Source organism: Protopterus annectens, chromosome 8.part1, assembly GCF_019279795.1.
Source record: "Protopterus annectens isolate FY-2018-M chromosome 8.part1, PAN1.0, whole genome shotgun sequence".
NCBI classification, from domain to species: Eukaryota; Metazoa; Chordata; order Ceratodontiformes; family Protopteridae; genus Protopterus; species Protopterus annectens.
This window is the reverse complement of record NC_056742.1, coordinates 208,786,601-208,812,294: the sequence shown is the minus strand read 5'-3', so window position 1 is coordinate 208,812,294 and position 25,694 is coordinate 208,786,601.

The following is a 25,694-nucleotide window of genomic DNA, read 5'->3' as shown; positions in this document are numbered from 1 at the left end:
GTTGTGGACAACATACAGAAGGGGCTTTGTGGGTGAGGTGTGTGTGACATATGGCCACAATCTGACAGCTACATATTGCGTTGTCACCCCTATGTTAATAACCCTGTACCCATGAACTACCACCTAGGCAGTGGTCAACATAATTGACACTGTGTGTAAGGGATGCAGCTGGGCAGTTGTCTTTCCTGTGATAGCTACGCCACCATACCTGTCAGGTAGTCATATGTGGCAATCCTAATCATGACAGGGTGCCATCCATGAATATAGAGATCATTGTCCAGCCATACACAACACTCAAGTGACCCATATCAGATGACATATTTCCTTTAAGGAGTATTGGCCATGTGCAGATGGCCTTCCCATTCTCCATCTCCACTATGTAGCATGTTGCATAACCTGAATAAATCCATGTCCAACCCTTTGATGTTGGACATGCTACACGTTCACATCCTGATCTCAAACACATACTTCATGGACATCTACCTTCCTAGTGCTAGGATCACCACATGCTGGACAGATCCTTGTCCCATACACTTTACATAGTCCTGCCATACTATGCATTCCTGGCCACCAAAGCTGCACATTGCTCCCCTCTCAGACATGGTGTGATGACCGCATGGTAAATGTATCATTAACCCTGTGGATCAGTAATGTGGCACTGCTCCACCTGGCCCTAGAGACCTGCCTGTCAGCTACATCCAGGTAACCTTTCATCCTAGATTCATACATGGCCCATGGCATATAGCCCAATAGTTGACTTTGACTGTACATGCTATAGTTGATATCCATCCCTGCAAATACCATCTGACTAGCCAGTGTCCCATGTGTATCACATGTGCAACACAGGTGATACATGGCAGGATGTTGAATTGCTGTACAGTGCCATGTAGATGTATATGGCAGAACACATACATGTAAAACCTTATGTGAGCAAGTCTGCAGGGTCACAGGTCATGTCTGTTAAGGCAGTGTAAGTTTTTATATGTGACATATAAACAGCATCAAGGTTGACTGCATTAATGTGGACACATCCAGCCATGTGCTGATGGGTAGGAACACCACTACAGGCAAACAGACATTCCCACATCAAGACAGCATTCACATGGAGTATGAGCAATGTAATCAGGTGACATACACACACATATATGGTGATAATATCCACGCACCATTGAGTGTCACATGTGTGTGACACAAACATGTCAGTGTCATGTAGATTTGCAAATGCAACTATTTAATCATAATAAATGTGATACACATGTATGTTCAGCTGTAGCTCTGTATGTCTCTGTGAGTTACTGTGACCTGTCTCCATCATTATGTCTTCCAGGTATGCCACGTGCACGGCTACTCCCTTATACCCACTTGGAGGATGAGGCCCTCATCCCATACTTACATGACAATCATGATATCCTGCTCAGCCATGTGCCACAAGATGCACAGCAGCGGGATGCCCTGTGGATGGAACTTCGCAGGAGATTTAATGATGTGGGTGGTCACAACCGCACATACCAGCAGGTGCGCAGACACTGTACAGACCTCATTAGACGAATGAAACAGCATGTGAAGGCAATCAACAGGGAACAAGGTGCAACAAGTGGTGGACCATCAACCCAGCCCCCACTCACACGTACCGAGGAGCTACTGGCCAACCTGGGGACACCTGCAGAACAACATCCACAAGCTTTAGCCAATATTGTGGAGGTGGGTGTCTCTCAACCACTGAGCCTGGAGTTGCCTGGTAAGTCAGTACTGCACCTATAACAACTATATTCCATATAGTTGAATGTGTCACTGTATAATATGTAATGTAACATCAAATGCAAGGCATGTATACACACATGCCGCATACTATAGTATGCTACTCTGTGTATGCACACACGTGCATACACCATAGTATAGTCTAATGTACTGGTGTATGTGTTAACATGCACATTGCACCCTGTAGCCATCATACAGGCGTGGATAATGCTCATACTGTTGTGTTACTCCTATTTAGGTACCTCTGGCATTCCGCTATGACAGCAGCCCATTGCAGGTGAGACTGTAATCATTTATCAGACATCGTAATGCACATATCTATCTACCATGTGGCCATTTATAACATGTACATATAATGTATGGTCCTGTCACAATATACAGGTCGGACCTGCAATGCATCACAATGCCTACCCATGTGCAACACTTGCAAACTATGTGAATTACCTCAACAACATGAATCCTCACAAACTGTCATTGCCAGATGTGTGTACAGCTGTGCATACAATGGTGGAGGTGCTGTTCACTGTAGGGACATGTACTACAGATCAGAACTACACATGTGGGGAATACAAGCAGTACTACACAGTGGGCTGGAGTATGGCCAGCCTACAGGATTTACTGGTGTGGATCATAGCCCTGCTATGAATGTCACACAATGTGGTGTGCTATCTTGACATGTCCATGAAATCTAGTGGCTTGGCTGCAACACTGCCTAACTAACCTGAAAACATATCCCACATACCACCATTTGTCTGCATAACTCTGTCGTCAGTGGAGCATATGACATCTATGGGTGTATGTCATATGGGACAACACAGACATGTGAAACAGATGCTTGTCACAATAATTTGGCCAACATGTGTACACACATGGCCATGGAGGATGGCCAGAGACATGAAGCAACACACACAGTAGATGTGATGTGCTTGTGTGTACACCCTGTCGTACAATGGTTACACATGGTCCAACTATGGCCTTTGTGTAATGGTTATATTGTAGATGTGGAACACTAGACATCCTACAGGCCTGTGCACATCTTGTGTGGGCTTGACATCAATCCACCACATAAGATGCGTTGAACATCTTGAGGGTGTCACAACATGACAGTAGTCACCTGTACAGTATCCACATCAGCTCACAGATACAGTACATTCCCCTTGCTGGTGTCGGACATCAATGCCATACTTGCGCCTCGTGTGTGTGTGTGTGTGTGTATGTGTGTGTGTGTGTGCGTGTGTGTGTGTGTGTGTGTGTGTGTGTGTGTGTGTGTGTGTGTGTGTATGGTACACAGATGTCATGTGGGACATGGTGTACTGATGTGTTTGCCATGTCTGGCCATAGTTGCCAGGCAGCAGCAATATGATTGCAGATGTGCAGGGGTGTCATCCTTATACCCTTCAGTGACCTGTGTCACACATTCCACATCATGGTTTAGTGTGTATGCAGCTCAGTGACGTGGGTCACATTCCACAGTATATATGTATTGTATCTAAACACAGTCATGGCTATGAACTGTGTCTGTAACTCACACTGTATAGCAATAGAGATGCCTCATGATTCCCTGCAATGGCCATGCACATCAGCTAAATGTGCAGTATATCTGTAGGGTGGACACACAGCACTGCATTGGGACACCATTACCTTACTGTATATTTGACAGGACACCATTGTGTTAAACATGTATGCATGTCATTGCACACATCAGCAGATCACATGTCATACTACATGTGATTGTCAAGGCCATATGCCACACATCAGGCAGGTGTACTGTTAACCTGTGTTGGTCTACATGTTGTAACACAGGGATGTATGCTAACTACTACTATGATTGTGTAATTTGCATGCCAACTGCTATGACACATGCATGCTGTTGTGTGCAACCCAGAGATGTATGATAACTACCACTATTATTGTCTGCACTGCATGCCGTCTCCTGTATCACATGCATGTTGCATGCCTTCTGTCATATCACATGAGTGTGTGTGTGTGTGTGTGTGTGTGTGTGTGTGTGTGTGTGTGTGTGTGTGTGTGTCTATTGTATATATTGTAATGTACAGTTCTTGTCTGCACTCACAGGTGATGTAGGTGTGTTGCCCTCCTGCTGTCCATCTGATGTTAGTGTCCCCACAGACTCTAGCAGTGATGATGAACGTATGGTTGAGGCACAGGCAGGGTTGTAAAGGGGTGAAACTGTGCCATTGGTTGCCATTCCAGCTATATCCCCCTCATCCCCGCACACAGATCCCATGCCTGCACATACCCCATCACCAGTGGCCATAGAGGGTGGACAGGTGGCATGTGGTAGCTTGTAACAGGAAAGTGTGGGGGCTATGGAATGTGTGCCTGCACACCATGGTGTCAGCCAACTGACTGTTGGTGCCCCACACAGGCACGTGGTCAGTGCTGCTCATAGGAGGACCTTTGGCCAACATGCTCCTGCAAGTTAGAGTACAGCAGCTGGTGTCACCAGATGCATGTTTCAGGCTGTAATGGAGGCACCGGTATGTGCTGAATGGCACAACAGAGAAGATCATTGGCTTCAGCGGGCTGCTGTTCATTCTTTATATAACAACATCCAGGCAACAGTAAATGCTCAACAACAGATTGCTGAAGCTTTGGATAGATGGTTAGGTGACATGGATGGAGTCCTTGACCATGGCATGACAATCCACGAGCGTGAGCTGTCTGTGTTGGAACATCTGGTAGGAGTGAGGCATCGGGCACGTGGATGTAGGCCTGCTACATCACCTGTTTCAGGTCTACGTGTATGAGCTACCTCACATGTCCTCTCCCATAGTGGCGGTAGCAGCAGCAGTGCATCTGGTGCTGTGCTGCCCACACCACAACACAGCAGGTCACATGCACGTGGCCCAGGAAGGTCCCAACAAGGACACGGTTCCAGTGGCAAGTGACATCAGACAGTACCCAATCTGAACCTCTGCCTGGTAGTGCCTGTGCAGCCCCTGGCAGGCGCAGGTCACATATCTGTGGCCGGACACCATGAACTGTAAAACCTGACCTGTACAGTCCACAGCTGTCAATAATACCCCCGTGTAAGCCAGACACATGCCAGAACTGTGTGCATACATACACGCACACACTGGAAACATATGTAGGGCACCACAACACACACATGCATAACATCCACACACACACGATTTGATCAAAGGCCCTAACCCACACACATGATGCCATCCAATGGTGCAGCCTAGGCCTCTGGCAAACATTATCACCCTGTGCAAATGATGATGTCTGTGCCGCATCCCTGACATCCACACCATCGGTGCAGGGACATGCTCATATGGTCTGATGCACAGGGTGAACAGACTAGGAAGATAAGTGTAGTTTACAGCTGTTGAGTACTGTTGACAGGCAGCAGACATACCATGTATTACAGGCGTACAATGCATTTCATACTGTTAACTGTATGTGTCTTGTGTAACAACAGTAACTGCATGTTGGTCATGATGTTCTGCTGTCCTACTTCAGGTCTAAATGCATGTGCCGGAGGATGTCAGTGTTTGCAGTTAGTGTCCCATATGTCAATGTGGAATACTCACAGGTATGTATGAATATACCAGCATGCACCGTGTAGCTGCCACATAACAGTGAGAATGTCCCAAGTTCCAATCATGTCTACTGATCCAAGAGCATGATAGCTTGTATTAAGCTACTGCGGCTACAGACGTGACATCCATACTGGGTGACATCACAGGTACAGTTACATGGAGTGGTGAGGTAAGAGAGCGGTCTAGCTGATTACAAGGGTAGAGGCCAGTGGGAAGTGTGATGCCTCATTGGGAAGCAGTAATACATGTTCCCATGACAGGGTGCCAACACACAACTGCACCCACACACTCAGGTATTGACACACATGTATTCAGTAACACAGTAACACACCCATACACTCACAGATTCACCAGCACAGTAACACACACTCACACACAGTTACTACTGTTGAGGTGAGGACCCCTGCCTATGTGCAAATCATCATTATAGTACTGTGCACCTACAAGATATGACACAGAGAATACACATGTACAGGTAGTCATTATGGCCTAAGATCGGGGACATCAACACGGATAGTAGATTGCATTGCCTGGATGGGGGGATGGGTCTTATCAGTTCAGTACGGTAACATACATCCACACTCCAGGGACCAGACAGCCATACATACACACACACATACACACACTGTGGCATTCAGTATGGAATGTACCTATGCCACGCACATACAGATACCTCATATGTGTGAGATACACCCACCTGCCTATGTCCTGCTTTCTACATTGCACTCTGTACAGATGTGTACACTAGTGTACAGGAGAGTTAGTAACAATTGAGATATATTCCCCATCATAGGTGACATATATGGACACACACACATCCACACATGACAGTACTGTGAATCAAAGACCTACCTCGCTCATGATTTGTATGACAGACTTACAGCAGTATTGCATATGTTACAAAATGTACTGATGCTTCCTTTGGCAACAGTGCTGATTTATGCACATAGGACGTCTTAACTGTTAACAGGTGTCAAGTGATTTACCTTCGGTGTCACCCTGACCGCTGTCTAAGTTGTGTGTTATGTCCTTCAATTAATAAAACCATTGCTTACCGGTTTCACAGGTTATTGTAGGGCTGCTTGTGACACATCTGTGAGTTGTCCTCAGCAAACATCCATCTGCAAAGATGCCCCACCACTTCGTTATTTCCACACATCTGTCCATACCTGAGGTACATCTTTCTGTACATTCAGCATATCACCATATACAGTTGGCAATGTTGAGGCTGCAACTGCATGATGTACTAGGATACACGTCACCTGCATACATCAGCAACTGCACACACGTTATCTAAATGTACACCACTACAAGTACATGTGTGTAGGTCCTACAATCCTGTCATTTGGACATGTTTGTAGGCATTGCAATTGGTGGACATGTGTAATGACATACATGACACATGGACTGTTGTATGATATGATAGGTGTAATGGGTGACTGGTAGAGAGGGAATGTTACCTCTGTCAACATTGATATCACACCTTATGTACTTTTAGCATTCAGCAGCCATGGACCTACATTCCATGTGCATGTGTGTAATGGCTGTAGCCACCTGTTTGCACAAAGGACAACAACAGCTATGCTATTTACATGTATGTTTTGTGTGTGTGTGTGTGTGTGTGTGTGTGTGTGTGTGTGTGTGTGTGTGTGTGTGTGTGTGTGTGGCATCTACATACCCAGGGCAGGTACATGTATGTCATATCCAAACATGAGGGTGTGTACTGGTGTACAACAACAGTCATCTGCTAATGCTGCAAATAACTGAGGGCCCCTGGTATGCATACAGCTGACCTGGTTACAGACAGTAGTATCATTGCATTGCATAACACATGGTGCAACTGTGTCAGTACATGGGTACTCTCTACAGTTGATGTAGAGCTTGGTACAGTCCACTGGTCAAGGGTCACATGGTGGTGTACTCTTATAAGTCCTACAACATGTATGGATGCATGTTGGTGGTCCGAGGACATGGCGGTGTCTGAGGTTTACATCCTAGAATGCAGCATGTGACACTGTGTCCTGCACATGACTCATCTGTGATGCTTTTCATGGGGGTACCGGTCATTACATGTGAGTGGCCTCTATGTATGTGGGGACACCACCACCTGGAGTGTTCCGTAACTGTGTTATGGCCCGCATGTCTGGTTCTAAGGTATATGGTGGTAGTGCTATTGTGCACTACAGAGCCATCAGCCAGGTGTTCCTCACTGCACAGATGACAGTACTCCCCATTGTTGGATCTACAGTGAGCAGCTGTGATTATGGACGCTACACATCTAGCACTGGTTAGCATAAGAATGCAATGCAGTTGTCCTGTAGGTGTCAGGGTGTTATCCTGTGTTTAGGGCATTTGAATTGGAATGGCACTGTATGGGTGGATGCGACTTGGGTATTATCCCCACTCCCTTGAGTCATGGATGCATGTGATATGTGTCAAAGGCCTGTCTACTGTCAGTCATGTCATCCCAGAATGACAAACACTGGACAACCTCGTACTTACAGCAGGACATTGGCTCATTGTGTTGTTCAAGCAGTTGCCACCTCTAGCAAGGCTCATTGTGTTGATCAAGCAGTTTCCACTCCTAGCAAGACATCCCTGTGAGTGGTGATATTGTGCTTGGTATAGGATGGTACATATAAGGTGATGGAGAGCAGCAGACGTTGTGTAAAAGACCGGTGTCAGATATATGTAGAGCAGCATTCCTGCTAACAATGACAACTACTAACACCAGAGCCCATTACAATGTGTTCTTTACGTCTGCCTGTAATAGCATGGCCACTGTGGCCTTCCGTGTTTAGAATCAGAGTGCATCCCAGACAGCCCTGTGCTACTAAGTGCATGAGCATGCCCAGTATAACCTTGTGTAGATGTGCACATAGTGCATTCTGAACAGCCCTGTGCTACTGTGTGAGCATGCCCAGTGAAACCTTGTGTCGATTATGTGCCTCTGTGTATGGGCATGGCCATTGTAACCCTGTATAGTGATAGTAGTCATCCATTCCACAGATGGGCATACTCCAGGTCAGGATGGATTCCTACTTTAAACACACAGGTTCACAGGTATGTACATCTTAACTGCCAGCATCCCTGTTGATGTCTGCATTCCTAGAAGGTCATAATGACAGCCTTGAAATGTGTAGTCTGTGTGGCTCGACTCGTACCTATGTAGTATTGTAATAGTGATCTGCAAATAGGTTGGTGTTCCTTTCCCACCACTGGTGTGTGTGTGTGTGTGTGTGTGTGTGTGTGTGTGTGTGTGTGTGTGTGTGTGTGTGTGTGTGTGTGTGTGTGTGTTTGTCCCCGTCTGCCTGAGGACTGAGTAATGCTTTTAGACTGCTCACACTCCATACATTTCTTATACCCACCTTTGGCAAGGCTGATGATGTCAACCATCTGCAAATAAACCTCTGGGAGTGCTGTGTCTCAGTAATCTCGGTAGCGTGTTCTGTAACTGCGTAATGCTGTAGTGTAATAATGTAGTTAGGTCGGTTTTCTAATCCCAGACATGCCAAGTGTGTGTGTATATGTGTGTGTGTGTGTGTGTGTGTGTGTGTGTGTGTGTGTGTGTGTGTGTGTGTGTGTGTGTGTGTGTGTGTGTGTCTGCCTGCCTGCCTGCCTGAGACAAGTACAGTGCTTTGCAGAGTATGCACTCTTTGTACAAATTGCATAACCATCTTTGTCATTCCTGCTGTTGTCACCCACTTAGGTATACACCTGTAGGTGTGCCGCAACCCAGTATTCGCCGTAGCGTGTGCCCTAAAAGCGTATTGCTGCAGTGTGATATGGAAGGTAGGGGTTTGCATACAGGACATGGCAAGTGTGTGTTTGTCTGTCAGAGCCTTTGTAGAGGTGGCTGTGATTGTCTTACCACTGGACATGTTTGGGAGTGGATTTTGTAGTTTTCCTATATGGTGTCCGTCTTATGACACATTGGCCACCTCATGAGGAGTACAGCTGTTAGTCAGCCACAGGACTGTGCTGGCAAGCCATACCCATACATCTGGCAAAAGGCCTGGTGAACAAAGTATGCAGCCCTACTAGTACCCGGTATATGTCCCACACCCATGTGCCAAACAAACTTGCCTAGGATATCCCGCTATGTTGCTAGTACCATGCACATTGATGACAGATAGTAGGCATGGTGTGAATGCAGTGGCCTGCAGAGGACATGGCACCCTGTACAGCGGTACAACAGGCACATATATGCGGACATTGTGCCTTCACTATTTTCCACACTGAATGCCTGCAACATATGTGGTGCCATCAAATGCGATCCACAGAGGCCAGACACATGTGCCTGCCATACCAGGTACACCTGTACATGTCACTGTACAGTATTGTGGGACATGTACATCCCAGGCAATGTCCATGTGAAGGACTATCAAACACAGACATGGCATGCATTGCAAAGCTATGGCCATACACATTGGTAACCAGGATGTCAGGCCAGATAATGCAGTACCCATCTATGTGGGACATTGCAGACACTATACCCCTGCTCTGCACACAATTGTCGAGTGATGCAATGCCAAGGATTACCCCTGACCCAGCCTTGTACAGCCATCTTGCAGAGCCAACCACTACACACCCATGAAGCAATGCATACCTGCATGCCAGTGCTGGCACCTTGTGTCTGCATGTGTGATGTGATGCTCCCAACCACTGTCACTCCCAGTATAACCCTCGTTGGCATACCAACAGATGACAAGCACTTTCACATGCCCTAGCCCACAGAACCTCCAGATATCCCCTGAGGTGCATGTAGTCCTGTGCATTACTGCAGTGTGGCAAACTGAGTAGTTAGGTTGTGTATTTGTGGCCCTGGCAAAGAGTGTCAATGCGTGTCCATTAAAGAGTGTGGTTGTGGTGACAATGGCATCCATTCACATGGAAAGCCATGCATGCCACACCTAATGTATGTCTACTATATCTCTGTTGCAGATGTCACTCACCTACACAAATATATGTTCTTACAGCACAGCAACATGTCACCTTTGTAGCACATATAGTAGCATCATGCACATGTAATAGTAATGAGTAGTCAGTCAGGGGTTTGACCCCTCTACTGTTCAACGTGTGGCAGACGATGCTTAGCGTTAAGTCTCCAAGCCCTTCCCTGTTGTACTTTGCCTGTCCCACCCACACACTCTCTGGTGGATGTGAAGGAGTACACCTGCATAGCAGCAGCATGTGTATTGTAAGTGATGGACAAGGTCAGGTGATGGCCTCTGCAACTATTGCAGTCCTCCTCTAGCTGATTGCATGTGGTACAACTGTTATGGTGTTCCCATAGCCATCCGCATGATAAACACAGTGCACTATCTAGGGAAAACATGTTGTTATTTGGTCATGACAGTCACTGTGAGTGGCACCTGGATGTTGTGTTATGTCACGGCATCACAGATGATATCTGGATGTACCTCAATCATTTTCCACAGTGGGAAATAGCCTAAAGACAGGAGGGTGATGTGCCACACATGACTACAGCATGTAAGTGTAGCTATGCTGCATTGAGACTACTGCCTGTTTAACATGTGTGTTGTAATGGCTATTCTGCACGTTATAATATAGACATGACAGTACTCTCTTCATGATGGACCACCATCTGTTGGGCCATCTGTGAATTGGTCAGTGTGTGCAACCATTTGTTTCCTGTGTTGCACACTGAACACACATCTGTGCACAACAGAAGCATGGTGGGAGGATTGCAGACAGTACATGATGATAGGGATGTGTTACTGCATTCGCATCCCTGACTGTACATGTGTCACATGAGACAGTGGTATGATAGACACTGTCTGGGGTTCCCAGTGACAAGCCAATAATGGGCAACTGTTCATAGCTGCGGTCACACGTCTACTACACATTGTACAGATGGCATGCAGTATATATGCATGTGTTGTGCTCCCTCTGCAAATGTATACCATCTGTTGTGTTGAGTTGATGGTGTTATCTATGCATACTGTCATAGGTAATCCAGCATGCTGTTGTCTATCACTAAGCCATATGTGGGTTTAAACTGCAACACCATAGGCTGAATGGGTTGGGAGGTCCCAGCAGAACCTCCTGTCCCACTTCAGCTGACCATGACATCGGGCACTAGCACATCTGGGGCCCAGCCTTAGACATCAACCTCTGTTGGCTCTGCAACACCTTCTGGTGGTACCACCACTGAGGATGGAGCATGCCCCCCCCCGGGAGCAGGACCAGACAGGTACATGTCTGCTGTCATGCAGTCCCAGACGTGTTGCATTGGTGGCTCACTAAGGGGTTTCTAAGCCAGATACACCAGCTCAAGAGCGGAGTGTCATATTTACAGGGTGATGCTGCCCCTCCTGGACATCCCCCAGCACTGCCTCCTTTGCAGCTGTTTAGGTGCAGTGGCATTTGGCCATGGCTGGGGACCTCCGTCCCACTGTTCCCATGGGCTTGTTAATGCCGAACACCCATCCCCGTCTGGGGTGTATCCCCCCCACATGTGTCAGATACCAACCCTGTATGTTGTCTTTTCTGTGATCCTACCTATCCTTCACGGCCATACCTACACTCCTTCCCCTATATCCGACCCTCACCTACAGAAACATAAGGCCAATTGGCTCCTAGGACAACATCTGCCCTATACATACCTGTCCATTACACACACATGCCCACTGGACACATGAAACCCTTGTAATATGCATCACAACATAATCCTGTTATCCTCACCCCCGTCCCTCAGGTGCACGATCCTGGTATGCACATCACTCCTACATGGTCCAGGTACACGTGATGAGGACGACCCCCATTGTACACAAAACACTACCGGTCCCTCTATGGTTACCCCATTTACCTTTATCATGATGATGATGTTGCACACAGCAACTTGCAAGAGTAGTGTTCACACATAATGACTGGACAGGTACTGTTGTTTTAATGTACATTACATGCACTGAGTGATGTATACGGCCAATGTACAACTATGCATGTATGAATGACATATGTCTGTCTGAGAGAGTCTTGCGATCACATAGAGCAACACCACTACATAATACAGGCATCACTGGTGTTTCCCGTTTTATTCGTTTGTAATGCTTTGTTGCCACATGGTATGTTCCTGATATCTCTCTCTCTCTCTCTCTCTCTATATATATATATATATATATATATATATATATATATATATATATATATATATATATATATCATAGGTTTACCCCGGGTATCACTTCTGTGTCACTGTTAGACAGAGGCACAGTATACTAACCTCGAAAAAGGGCATAGCAAAATTAATTTAAAATGGGTGGCAAAAGCCAAACACACTCTGGCTAGGCTTATAAATGCCGTAGAGCAGATAGCCTAGTATGAACCTATGAACCTATATGTATGTACCTATATGCTGGACATAAACACTCACATATACATCTACATGATGGGATACATTCCTATACTGTTGAATGACTGTGCTGTATGATATGTTTGTGGTACTGTTTGTTGTCTGTATATCTGCCATGGCGTATTGGTAATTCACATTAGCTGTGTGCGCAGGGTCCTGGCTCTGACCCTTGCAAAGGACATTTATTTGGTTGCAGGGCAGAACAAGCCCATTGGATACAGAGGGTGTAAGGCACGTTAAAGCAGTTGGGAGCAGGCATGTGTGGGTTTGCATGGAGTTAAGCACTGCTTACCTCTGGTTACAGCTTCTTACACTCGGTTAGTCTCTACATTGCTTTACCAGTGCAATACTCGCATACTGGTAGCCAAACACGCTTACACCCACTCACTCCCGCACTTGCAAATGCACCAACATTGGTGCTTGCATCTGTCACTCACAACCCTGGGTGGGAGCGAGGACCACAATATCACCTTGTGATGCCTATTACATCGGACTACATGACTACAGTATCGGGAATGGCTTCCCATTAGGCGACGGCATGGCGTTCAACTGTATGGAATCAGTGGCCTGTCCAGTAAATTAATCATATTATTTGTGTGTTCCTCATACAATCTGCTCCCACCTTGTGATGCCTATTACATCGGACAACATGACTACAGTATCAGGAATGGCTGCCCATCAGGTGATGGCATGGTGTTCAACTGTACGGAATCAGTGGCCTGTCCAGTGAATTAATCATATTATTTGTGTGTTCCTCATACAATCTGATCCCATCTGGCTGATACCTGGGAACCGAGACTCTTCAATACAGACAAGTAATTGGGTTTTGGGAGCCACATCCGTCGGCCGAGTCATGCTACCACATACCTATTATACGTTTGCCACCATTTCAATTGGCCAAGGTGGGACTTTAGGGCTAACACCTGTCCCACTTTGTGAGGGACAGACCCTCTTTAGGCAGTTGTGTCCTGCGAAAATAATCAAGACATAGCAAATGTCCTGATTACAGGACAATATTATATTCTACGTTTCTTTAATAGTTGCATAAAACAGTTATTTTATATATGAAACTTCTATATGTTATGTGAAGTAGCATAAGCAATTTAAATGTTACTAGAATAAACTTTTATTTGTGCAAATAAGTATAATTCTGTACTATGCATGGCTGTAGGTATGTTTTGTCCTGGAAAGTCTGACATTTCTACAGAACATGTCCCACTTTGGCCATTTGGAAAGGTGGCAACCCTATAGGACCTGTATGTAGAGACATCATATTTTGCAGGGCAACACATACCCACAGCCAGTAGAAAGGAGCGTACTTCACTGTTTTGCCTAAGGTTATTTTTGTAGCATTATAGTTGCTTATACTGTTTCTTATAACATTTAGGTGTTTCAGATACAAAATAATTGTTTTATGCAACTAGTACAGACAGTATAGGAAATCATTGCTCTAAATCATAGGACATTTGCCATAATTACATTTATTTTGCAGGACACAACTGGCCAAAGGGGAGTGTCCCTCGCAAAGGTGGACAGGTGGTAACCCAACCCTATTATTCTATCATCTTTCTAAGGTAGTCGGCAGAACATGCACGTTGTCTCACTAGCAGACCTCTCATACAAATGGTGAAGAATGAACAATGAATCAGGGACACTGCAAAACAACCTCAGGGACACATTTAGAAGTTTGGTGCTATTAACCTGACACATTGATGGACCCAGAGCACATATGTATTCCTACACATTGTCTGAGGTACATGCTGTTTATGACTTTTATATGTTGTCATTATTCATTACATGTATTCCACCACCTTTCCTCCTATTATCACTAGTTCTAGGAGGGTTTAGTTGGGACTGTGTAAGATTCTGATTTGTAATCACGGACGTCCCTGGTAATTGTGAACAGTTCAATGATATGGTCCCTATGTGTTCCCCCAATGGTTTATGGACTATCCAGTAGATGTGCTCTAAAGGTTTGGGAGGTATGGGAGTCTGCTACACCCACATCAGAATATTACTTACATCCACGGGGCGGTTCTAATACATCTCTGCCAGCTAACACCTGCACTCCTAGGCCCATAATTGCATACCCATAGTTCCCCTACCTGCCACTCCTCTACAGCACTCATCCTTACTGTGGGTGCAGGTGGGGTATGAACACACCCCTACACACTTCCCACTCTCCCCATGTCAGGATACATGTCCTACGTTGTGTCAACCCATGTGTTATCAGGCTTGCACAACCTACTGTTCCATGTACAGCTACATCCTGGTCGCCGCAATCTTTACTGGGCTTGGCTACAAGAACAGAATTTTTGGTGTCCCACAAGGGACATCGCTGTCCATGTTTAAAGTGTAGATCTTGTAGATCTCTCCCACTGGTAGTTTCATGCTGGTGGTCTGGTCTGGGAAGTAGTGGTGTATTTACCTTTGTTACATGTCTGTATGTCTCACCGGCCTAGCTGGGGGGGTGGGAGGTAGACATTTGTTTATTGGACCTCCCACCAACATATACCCGGTCTGAACATAGGTTCATAGGTTCATAGGTAGGTACTAGGCTTTCTGCCCTTGGGCATTTATAAGCCTAGCCAGAATGTGTTGGCTTTCGCCACCCTTTTAGACTAGATTCACGAGCCTCTGTCCAGCAGGGCCATAGAAGTGATCCCAGGAGTAAATTTACAATTTCCCATTCACTCATCAAGATTTCTCTTGAAGAGGTCAGCGAGGGGCTCTGCCTAACATGAACTGGGATACTATTCCAGAGTGAGGGAAGCCTTTGGGATATGAATCTATCCCTCCAACATGTCCTATTTATTGTTGTGCTGAGGTTTAAATCCATGGTGCACGTAGCTGTAATGGATTTGGCTTTCTTGAGGTGAAGCATGTCCATCAATTCCGGGTTAGACATGGCCTTGTACATCAGGCAGAGATCACCTCTGAGTAGGAGGTAAGCAACTGAGTAAAGCTGGAGTTTCTTTAGTCGAGCAGCATAGGGCATCTGTTTGAGGCCCACGATCCTCTTGGTGAGGTAATTTTGAGGTCTCTCCAGCTGTTGCAGGTGTCGGGTAAGATACATCCCAAATGGGGCGTTGTACTCAAGGGCCTGATGAGTGATCAGTAGGAGGCACAATGACCTCTCTTGATCTAGATGTGAACCCTTTTGTGATTAGGTGAGCTATATAGAAGGTTTATCTAACCACTTTGGCAATGTGATTGTCAAAGGAGAGGTTACTATCTACTTGGGTCCCCAGATCCCTAATTACTTCTTCCGTACTTAGTGGATTACCTCCTATGTGGTAGTTTGTGGGCACTTTGTTTTTCCCAAAAGGGATGACTATGCACTTTTTGGCATTTAGCTTGAGGCCATGGTTTTGACACCAGGTATCCATCTCTGTAAGATCCTTCTGGAGGATGCTTGTGTCAGCCGCAGAGTCGATTATGGCTCCCAGCTTGCAGTCATCTGTGAACTTGGTCAGTCACAGTCCTCCCATGCTTGCCTGTACCTCAGAGAAGTATATACCAAACAAGACAGGTCCCAGGACTGAGCCCTGTGGGATGCCAATTGTAACTGGTTTAGAGTCGGACATGGCACCTGCAACTCTGACCATGTGAGTTCTATCCCTGAGCCAGTTTGCAACCCATCTTGTGACATATGGGTTGATATTTAAGTCGGTAAGCTTATTTATAATGCCAGAGTGGGGTATTGTGTAGAAGGTCTTTGCGAGGTCCAGGTAGGCTGTGTGGACTACCTTTCCCTCATCTATGGCTTTGGTAACTATTTCAAAAAAGTCAACTAGGTTTAGGAGGCAAGATCTGCATTTAACAAAGCCGAATTGGGTAGGGTCCAGTGTCTAGAGGTTCCCAATGTCTTTGTTTATGAGATCCATGATGATGCGCTCCATAGCCTTAGAGACCAGGCTAGTCAAGCTTATGGGGCTATAGTTCCCGGGATCCGTTGTGGTGCCACCTTTGTGGAGTGGGATTACTGTTGCTGTACGCTATTCTTTGGGTACATAACCTGTGGTAAGGCTGAGTTGGAACAGTGAGTTTATGTGAGGGTTTAGTTCTTTTTGAAGCTCGTATAAGACGCAGCCTGGGATACCATCTGGTCTCATTTATGCTGTGTTTTTTACTTTGGAAAGGGCTGCTTTCACCTGTGTGTCTGTGATGTCTGTGGGACTGCATTCTTCTGGGATAGACACAGGCCCTTTTGGGGGGAAGGGGGGGGGTAAAGTTTGTACTGAACCTGTCTGCCAGGATGTTGGCAATGTCAGTAGGTTCAGTGTATTTTGTGCCATTTTGCACCAGCTCAGAGCAGATATGAGAGTTGCCACCCAGATTCTTGACGTAGCTAAAGAATGCCTTGTGATTATCTTTAGATTCTTTGGCGATTTTTCTCTCGAAGTTAGCCTTTGATGATTTTATGATGGAGCAAAGTTTCTTGCTAATACTGATCTGGGATGCCTTCCCTTTTTGGGATTTTGTCCTATCATGTAATAGTTTTCTCCTTCTGTTGTATAGCTTATTTATGGCCAGGGTCCACCAGATTGGTCTCCTGTTTTTGGAGGAGTGAGTCTTGGTTTTACTTGGGATGGCATGATCCATGCATTCCTGTAGGTGCTCATAGAGTGCATTTGTAAAGGATTCTGTGGTTTAGATAGCATTTTCCATTTGCCCGGGGGCTTTGAAACTTTCCACCTCGGTCTTGAGAAGTGTGAAGTTTGCTTTTGAGAGATTTTTCACAGTGGTTTCCTTAGCTGGGGGTGGAGTCGGGATGTGGATGTCCATTATGATTAGTTTGTGGTCTGATCTTACCAAGGAGAGGTTTACCTCTGGTGTGGAACAATGATCCCCCATGTTGGTGATGACCAGGTCCAATATGTTGCCCCCTCTTGTGGGAGTGGAGACCAGTTGTTCCATGGCATTTGAGTTTATAAACTCGAGGAACCGTTGGGCAAAAGAGTTGGGACTTGAGTAGTTTTCCCAGTCAATGTTTGGGTAGTTGAAATCCCCCAATATCATGGTGTTTGGTGACACCTTCATATTCTCCAATGTTCTGAGAAATGCTGAGTGGGGGTCCTGAGAAAAGGTGGATGATCTGTAGCAGGCTACAAACTGAAAAGCAGTTTTGCCCACTGTTAGTTGCATATGGAGGGTCTCTGATGCCCCGTGCAGTGCCACTAACCTGACGATGTGGGTATCCTTGATGAAGATGGATACTCCCCCGCCTTTAGTATTTTGGTCCGAGTTCTGGGTCCAAAAAGTATGGTATGAGTTGAATCCTGGTAGTGCTGGGGTGCTCTCTGGAGCCTTGAACCAGGTTTCTGTTACTGCACAGATATCGATTTTCTCCATACTGAGGAGTGCCTCGAGTGTGTGTATCTTGAGGTTTAGACTTCTGGCGTTGAGTAGCATTACCCTTAGTTTTTTGTTTCTGGTATTGTCTATGGAGGTGGGTTTGTCTTTTGAGCCTTGCCTAAAAAAGGCACTATGGGGGTATCAAGAGCCTTAGCCAGTATTCAAAAACCTAAGGATGACAGGTGCAGGCTGTCCCTGATGAAGCAACATGGCTTGTTGAGCATGTCATGTAAGGCTGACAGACACTGGATCCCCTTTGAATGACACCAATAGCTTAGCCAATTGTTAATATTGATCATTTTGTCTTTATACTGTGGCATCATTCTTGGTGAGGGCAAGATGCTACTCAGGGTCAGGGTCATACCGGCCTGGGCTACATGATCAGAGAGCCCATCTATGTTTCTTTTCATGTAGTCCAGGGAGGTACATCTCAGGTCATTCACGCCAACATGGACATTGACAGAGTCATATTTGTACCTGCAGTGGAGTGACCTGAGTTCTTGTGTTATGTGGTGGAGCCTGGCACCTGACAGGCAGCTTACAGTGACCATCTCCTTGTTCAGTCTGGTGAGCGCAACATCAGTGTGCCTGCCAATAGAGTCTCATATTACAAGTGTATTAGGTGCATTATTTAGCATTAAGGGCTGCTTCTGTGTGGCACACTGACTTTGTGAGGTATGTGATACGTGAAAGTTGTTGTGGGGTAGTGGTTGCTTGGATGTCTGCTTTGGAGGTTTCTGTTATTTTGGCAGATTTTTATTTAGAGCCTCTAAGTATGTTTTTGTGAGTTTATGTGTCATGATGTAATTGGTCTATGTGAGACTGGTTGTGTGGTGCGAGTGGTTTCCTTCTCCTCCTGACTGACTGTGCTAGTCTTGGTTTGAGAGAGCTCAGCCTCCAGTTTGGCTGTATAGTTGCAACTCTCACATACATTTGAGTTTGTTGGAAGGAGGAGAGGGTTGTCTGTGTACATAAGGCAATTGTAACATTGCCTCAAGATTCCCAGGTTCATCAGCTGGACTGGAGAGTATACCTGAAACTGCACTTTGGACATGCCTGGATAGTTAAAAAAAACTGATTTATTGAATGTCTGGAATGGACAAATAGGGAGCCTTGTACTTCTGTGTAGTAAAAGGGGGTGTAGTGCTATAGTTTGTTAGTGCTTACTGAGGTATGTGAGCAAGTGCTGGGCTGTAGAAGGGAGGTAGAGTGCTTACTTTGAGAGCTAGACTAGTTCTAAGGGAAAAATTGAACAGCAGACTTTGTGGAGCCGGGAATGGTTTAAACATATGTGACCCGTAACTGCTGTAACATAATCTAGGTATATACATGTGTATATTTACTGTAACATATATATATATATATATATATATATATATATATATATATATATATATATATATATATATATATATATTAATATATACAGATATATCTGCATATGTATGCATACATGTATATTCATATCTTGCTGTATATATATATATATATATATATATATATATATATATATATATATATGTATACATCTGTGTGTCTGTAGACCAATACATTCCCCGCTCATACGCACTTACACATGCGTAATGGTGTTTATATATGCTTCACCAGCATACTAGTGCCTTATTCATTATGACACCGACACTTCACTCTAGTTATCTTGTAATCGGTATTTAGCACGTTATACAGCGGACAGATGTCGCAATATGTTCATGTACGGATTACCGATGGTGATTGGAATGTGATACAGTGTGATTTGACCCATCCCTCTTCTGCACAGCCTATTATTACATCTACTGTCGATGTTTGTATGTGCACGTTCCTATTATTTATGTCAACAAATGGAATGCATGTGTTACAGAGAATGTACTTCAACATATTGTTGTCTGCATGTGTGTATGCATATATACCTATTAGGAGCTAGCTGACCTCCACAGAGTGGTCTATTAGAACCAGGCCATCCAACCCTGGCATGCCTGGATCCATAATTGCATACCCATAGTTCCTCCACACCACCCGTGTTAATTTAGACACGTTACATCTATTATCCACTTGTTATCGCAGCCAATACACACCTTTACACATTGCCCTCTCCAGAGAGTTTGGGGCCCTACACACATTTTGTCCCGCCTAGTGTATTCACAGGGTCTCCCGCCATGTATATTTGCACATATGTGCCTTTCCTGGAGTTATGGAATACCGCCATTGCGCTTTACAATTTTTGGTGGTCCCAGCATGGACTACATTCTGTCTGTGTGTAAAGTAGTCTTAGCAATTCAACGATGTTACTTCCACTGGTAAAACCCTCCTGGGCAACTTTTTATGACATACGCTGATAGCACTATATAATACCATAATTGCTCTTGATTACCTTCACATCCCTTGTGTATGCTTTATTGTTATGACATCCATTCTTCATATATATATTTCATGTATGTAGATATATATCAATACACATATATATGTGTGTGTATATATATATATATATATATATATAAATATATATATATATATATATATATATATATATAGTATATATATTACATCTGTATATGCAAACATACATTTCCTATGCTGGAAGCTGCTTACACCCGCGCAGGCGCACTCGTCTATGCTTACTGTGCATTACATATGTTTACTGCCGCTAATTTGTGCTTACTTGTGCCTTATTCATTATGACAGTACCACTTTGATTGAAGGGATCTGCTTAATAGTCCCATGTGAGACACACGTTCACTTTTACATGTTTAACTGTCAGCTTTACAGCAGAGCGACATTCATTCCACAAGGAAAATGATATGTGCTATAGTCGAACTTCAACCGTGAATGTCTTTTTGTTAGGAAGATGCTCTAACCACTACAGTATTGGTGTCCTGCTTAATTTATATGTATACCCTTGGTTCATAGTTACCCGAACACATGCCACAACACTTCACTTACACAGCAGGCATCCATTTTCCTGTTGGGAAAACTGCACGACTACACATGCGCCATTCCCTATTCCCTACTGCTCTGGACTAGTGCTGCATGTTGACTCACTCCGAGCATATTCAGACCTCCAAAGCCTATAGTCCTGGCACATACATGTGTTTGATTGTCAGGGTGTTCATGTGGTCATCCGGGTTTAGGCTTGTCTAACTGGGGACCAGAACAGCTCTGTACCCATTTGAAAGTCAGACTTAGCACGGGAACATCATTAGTTCCACTTTTAGCATCTTACCTGTGGTTGGGGATGCAGAGGCGTGCTCAACTCTGGCCATCCTGATATATAACAGCACTAAATATTACGGGGGGGGGGGGGTTCAGCTGCTGTTTCCCTTCACATTTGTTATGATTGCTATATTGTAACCATGTTCTTCATGTCTATATATCTATATCTATATATATATATATATATATATATATATATATATATATATATATAGAGAGAGAGAGAGAGAGGTCTGTACATACACAAGCATATACACCTACATGCTTATTTACATTTGCCATACCGTTGAATCACCGCCACTTACCATCGCGCATACACACTTGCATACCTGCTTACGTCTAGGGTTACCACCTTTTCAAATGGCCAAAGTGGGGCTTTTTCAGGACACACATCAGATTTTACAGGTCGACACATACCCACAGTCAGTACAAAGGTTAGAACTTTACTTATTTGCCTAAATGAAAGCTTATTCTTGTAGCAGTTTAGTTGCGTATTCTGTTTCTTGTAACATTTAAGTATTTTACATACAGAAATAACTGTTTTATGCAACTGTTACATGAAATATGGGACAGAGTTATTTCCTACAATCACAGGACATTTGCCATTGTATTATTTTTGGTCAGGACACAACTGCCCAAAAAGGGACTGTCCCTCACAAAGTGGGGCAGGGAGTTAACCCTACTTACATCTACTTTAAAGTGCCTTAATCACCCTATATCCGACTGCCACTATGCAAATTTGTAAGGTATATATTCCCGATAATGCACGTGGGGGACGTGCATCATGGTCAGGTGTTTAATCCTGAGTTGTAGGTTCTGCAGGACCGTCTCAAGGCTGAGCAGTCTTGCGGACAACTGCTCCTCATGCAACTTGTATCCAGATGTCTACAGGACTGGACGTTGTGTTGTGACACCAAGTCTAATGTTTAGAACAGATACTTATCCCATGAGGGATATCCAAAAATTGTGGGGACCGATGACCTCGATTCTTTTGGCTTTATGAAAATGAGGTAGGGTTATACATGCAAGAGATACATAGTTTGCAATCCTGAGACTGCCTAGGGTGAGAGTGCATACTAGATATGAGTAGGGGTCACTATGTGCAGATATGGCTGCGCCAAGCTAGCAGCCCGAGTATGGGTGGTTTTGTTCAGGAAGGGGGAGATTGTGTGCTGTGGAGGGATGATGAGTATTTAGTTATGTATCCAGGTGTGTTGGGGTTGGATGGCTCAGTTCAGGCCAGACCATTATGTGGGTATGTGCCGGTAACGTTTCTGTACATGTGTATCACACATTTTAATGTTCATATGTTTGTGGGATTGTGTTCTACAGTATGGCCTGTCAGGTTGTATTGTGGATGTGAATGTTTGTTCTTTGGTTTTCTTTCTAATTCACCCACTGCTCCCTCATACACCTCCAGTTCACATACTGTGCATCCAACCCAGTCTCCCCTTCGTGAATTATTACATTACCCGTCACCCCCCAACGCCATATTCCACACACACCATCCATCCCTTCTCTAGTTGATGGCCCATGGCACAGTCAACAGAACACATTGCATACACTACATATCTCTGGTACCAATATAGTTGTGAGGACTACCCTAGCATTTTTGATCTTCCACATGCTGTACTTCATGCACATAGGTAAATGCAAATACTTATCTTTCATGACATGGTAGGTAGACCTGGGTAATACCTGTTCATCTTTGGGCCGTCCTGACAAGGATGACTTGGACTGCGAATCAGCAGATATTGGATAAATGCTCTGACCATTGGTAGAGTTGCCACCTTTTCATATGATCAAGATGGGACATTTTCGGGACACACATCAGATTTTGCAGGCCAGCACATACCCATGGTCAGTACAAAAAATAGTACTTTAGTTTTATGCCTAAATGTAAGCTTACTGTTGTAGCAGTTTAGTTGCTTATTCTGTTTCATTTACTTGCTTATTCTGTTTCTTGTAACATTTAGGTATTTTACATATGGAAATAAGTATTGCATGGGACTATTGCATAAAATATGGGACATAATTATGTCCTACAATCGCAGGACATTTGACATTTATAATGGTTTTGGTATGGACACAATTGCCCAGAGGGGGACTGTCTTTCACAATGTGGAACAGGTGGTAACCCCAACCATTGGGCTAGGCTTAGCAATTGGCGGCGCGCTAACACGATGCATTTTGCTTCCACTTGGTATAACTATCGACATTACAATGGAATACGGGCATGGGGTTTTAAATGTCATTTGTTCGAGGGACGGGGACTCAATATTCAGCTGCATGCCTTTGTTTTTACTTTTTATTTTGGTGTTCGCAAAACTGTCTTGCATGCTTTGCATACATTTCAGTATCCACAGACACTGACAGGAGTGATTACTATTAGAGGCAGGCTGTACTAGTCAGCATTTTAGGTTGCGAGTATGCAGCCGACATGTTCACGCCTCCATGCAGAGCTTGGACACGCCCCCTGCACTCGTGCACATTTCCTATGCACGTGGCTGTTGCAGCAGCATGCCTTCATTAATATGCATGTGGTGCTACTGCACTATCTCTATATCACACGGTCGGTGCAAGGCTAACGCCGTCCTTGCACTGAGCTTCATGATTCCCGGGGTCTGTCTTTGTACATGTGGGTATGAATGGCTTGAGACGAGATGTACCTCCCTGGACTACTTGAAAAGAGACATGGAGCAGCTCTCGGATTATGTAGCCCAGGTGGGTATGACCCTAGCCCTGAGCAGCATCTTACCATTACCCAAAATGATACTGCAATACAAGCAGAAAATGGTTGATTTCAACAATTGGCTAAGTTTCTGGTGTCATTCTAAGGCGATACAATATATGTCTGCCTGGGATGACATGATTGACAGACCTCGATGCTTTGCAAGAGATGAACTGTATCTGTCTCCCCTGGGCTTCCGGATACTGGCCAAGGTTCTTGCCATCCCTATCATGCCTTTTTTAGGTGGTGTTCCAAAGACCAAATTACCACCATAACAGCTACAAACAAATGCAATCTGAGGGTTGTGCTGTTCAATGCTAGAAGTCTAAATCTCAAAATGCACTCACTTGAAGCACTCCTTAAAATGGAGAACATTGAAATTTGTGCTGTAACAGAGACATGGTAGAAGAAAGCACCCCTACACTACCAGGCTATAACTCATTCCACACCTTTTGGCCCCAGAACTTGGACCGAAGCTCCAAAGGCAGTGGTGTTTCCATATTTATAAAGGATGCACACAGCTCCAGCCTGGCAGCCCAACATAAAACATCTGAAATACTTCAGGTGCAGCTAACATTGGGTAAGACAGCAATTCAGGTTGTAGCCTGCTATAGGTTCCCAACCATGTCCCAAGACTCACACTCCACGTTCCTAAGCACCCTCCAGAATATTAGGGTCCAACCTAACACTCTCATACTGGTGGACTTCAATTACACCTCCATTAACTGGAAAAACTACTCATGTACCAATATACTTGCAAACCTTTCCTGGAATTCAGTGCCCTGGACCAGCTTGTTCTTAACCCCACTAGAGGTAGCAACATCCTTGACCTGGTCATTACTAACACGGGCGACTGTTGCTCTACACCAATAGTCAACTTCTCCCTGGTTAAATCTGACCACAAACTAATTACCTTGGAAATCCACATCCCACCCCATCCCACAAAGGTAAACACCGTGAAAAACTTCTCCAAAGCTAACTTTGGGCTCCTAAAAACAGAGTTGGCTAACTTCACGGCACCCATGCAAATGGAGAATAGTCATATGACTGCCGAATCATACACCAATGCACTGTAAGAACATGTACACAAATACATGGATCTTTCCATACCCAATAGAACCAACACACTCTCCTCCAAAAAATGGAAGCCAATCTGGTAGTCACCTGCCATAAACAAACTCTACAACAGAAGGAGGAACTGATGCAGAATAAGATGAAGCCCCAGGACTGGACAAACTCCCTTAACAGCTCCACAAAAGGTTAAGATCCCCTCAGTAAATCCCCTAAAGCTAGGCATGAAAACAGAATTGCAGCAGATAGTAAAGACAACTACAAGGCCTTCTATAATTGTGTAATGAACCTCCATGGCAATACCCAGATTTGCTCTGAGCTACTGCACAATGGTACCTCCTATACCGAGCCAACAGATATTGCCAGTATACTGGCCGACAGATTCAGTGCCAACTTTACTCCTCACACCCCCCCAAAGGACCAATCACCATACCAGTAGATTGCCAGGCACCCAGTATTACTGCTGCACAGGTTGAAACAGCACTGTCCAAGCCTAAGAATACAGCTTCTATGGGACCTGGCAATATCCCTAGCTGTGTTCTACATGAACTACAGAGGCAACTGGCACCTCACCTGTGTGCCCTGTTCAATCACAGCCTCACCTCACGCTGTGCCTGTACCGAAT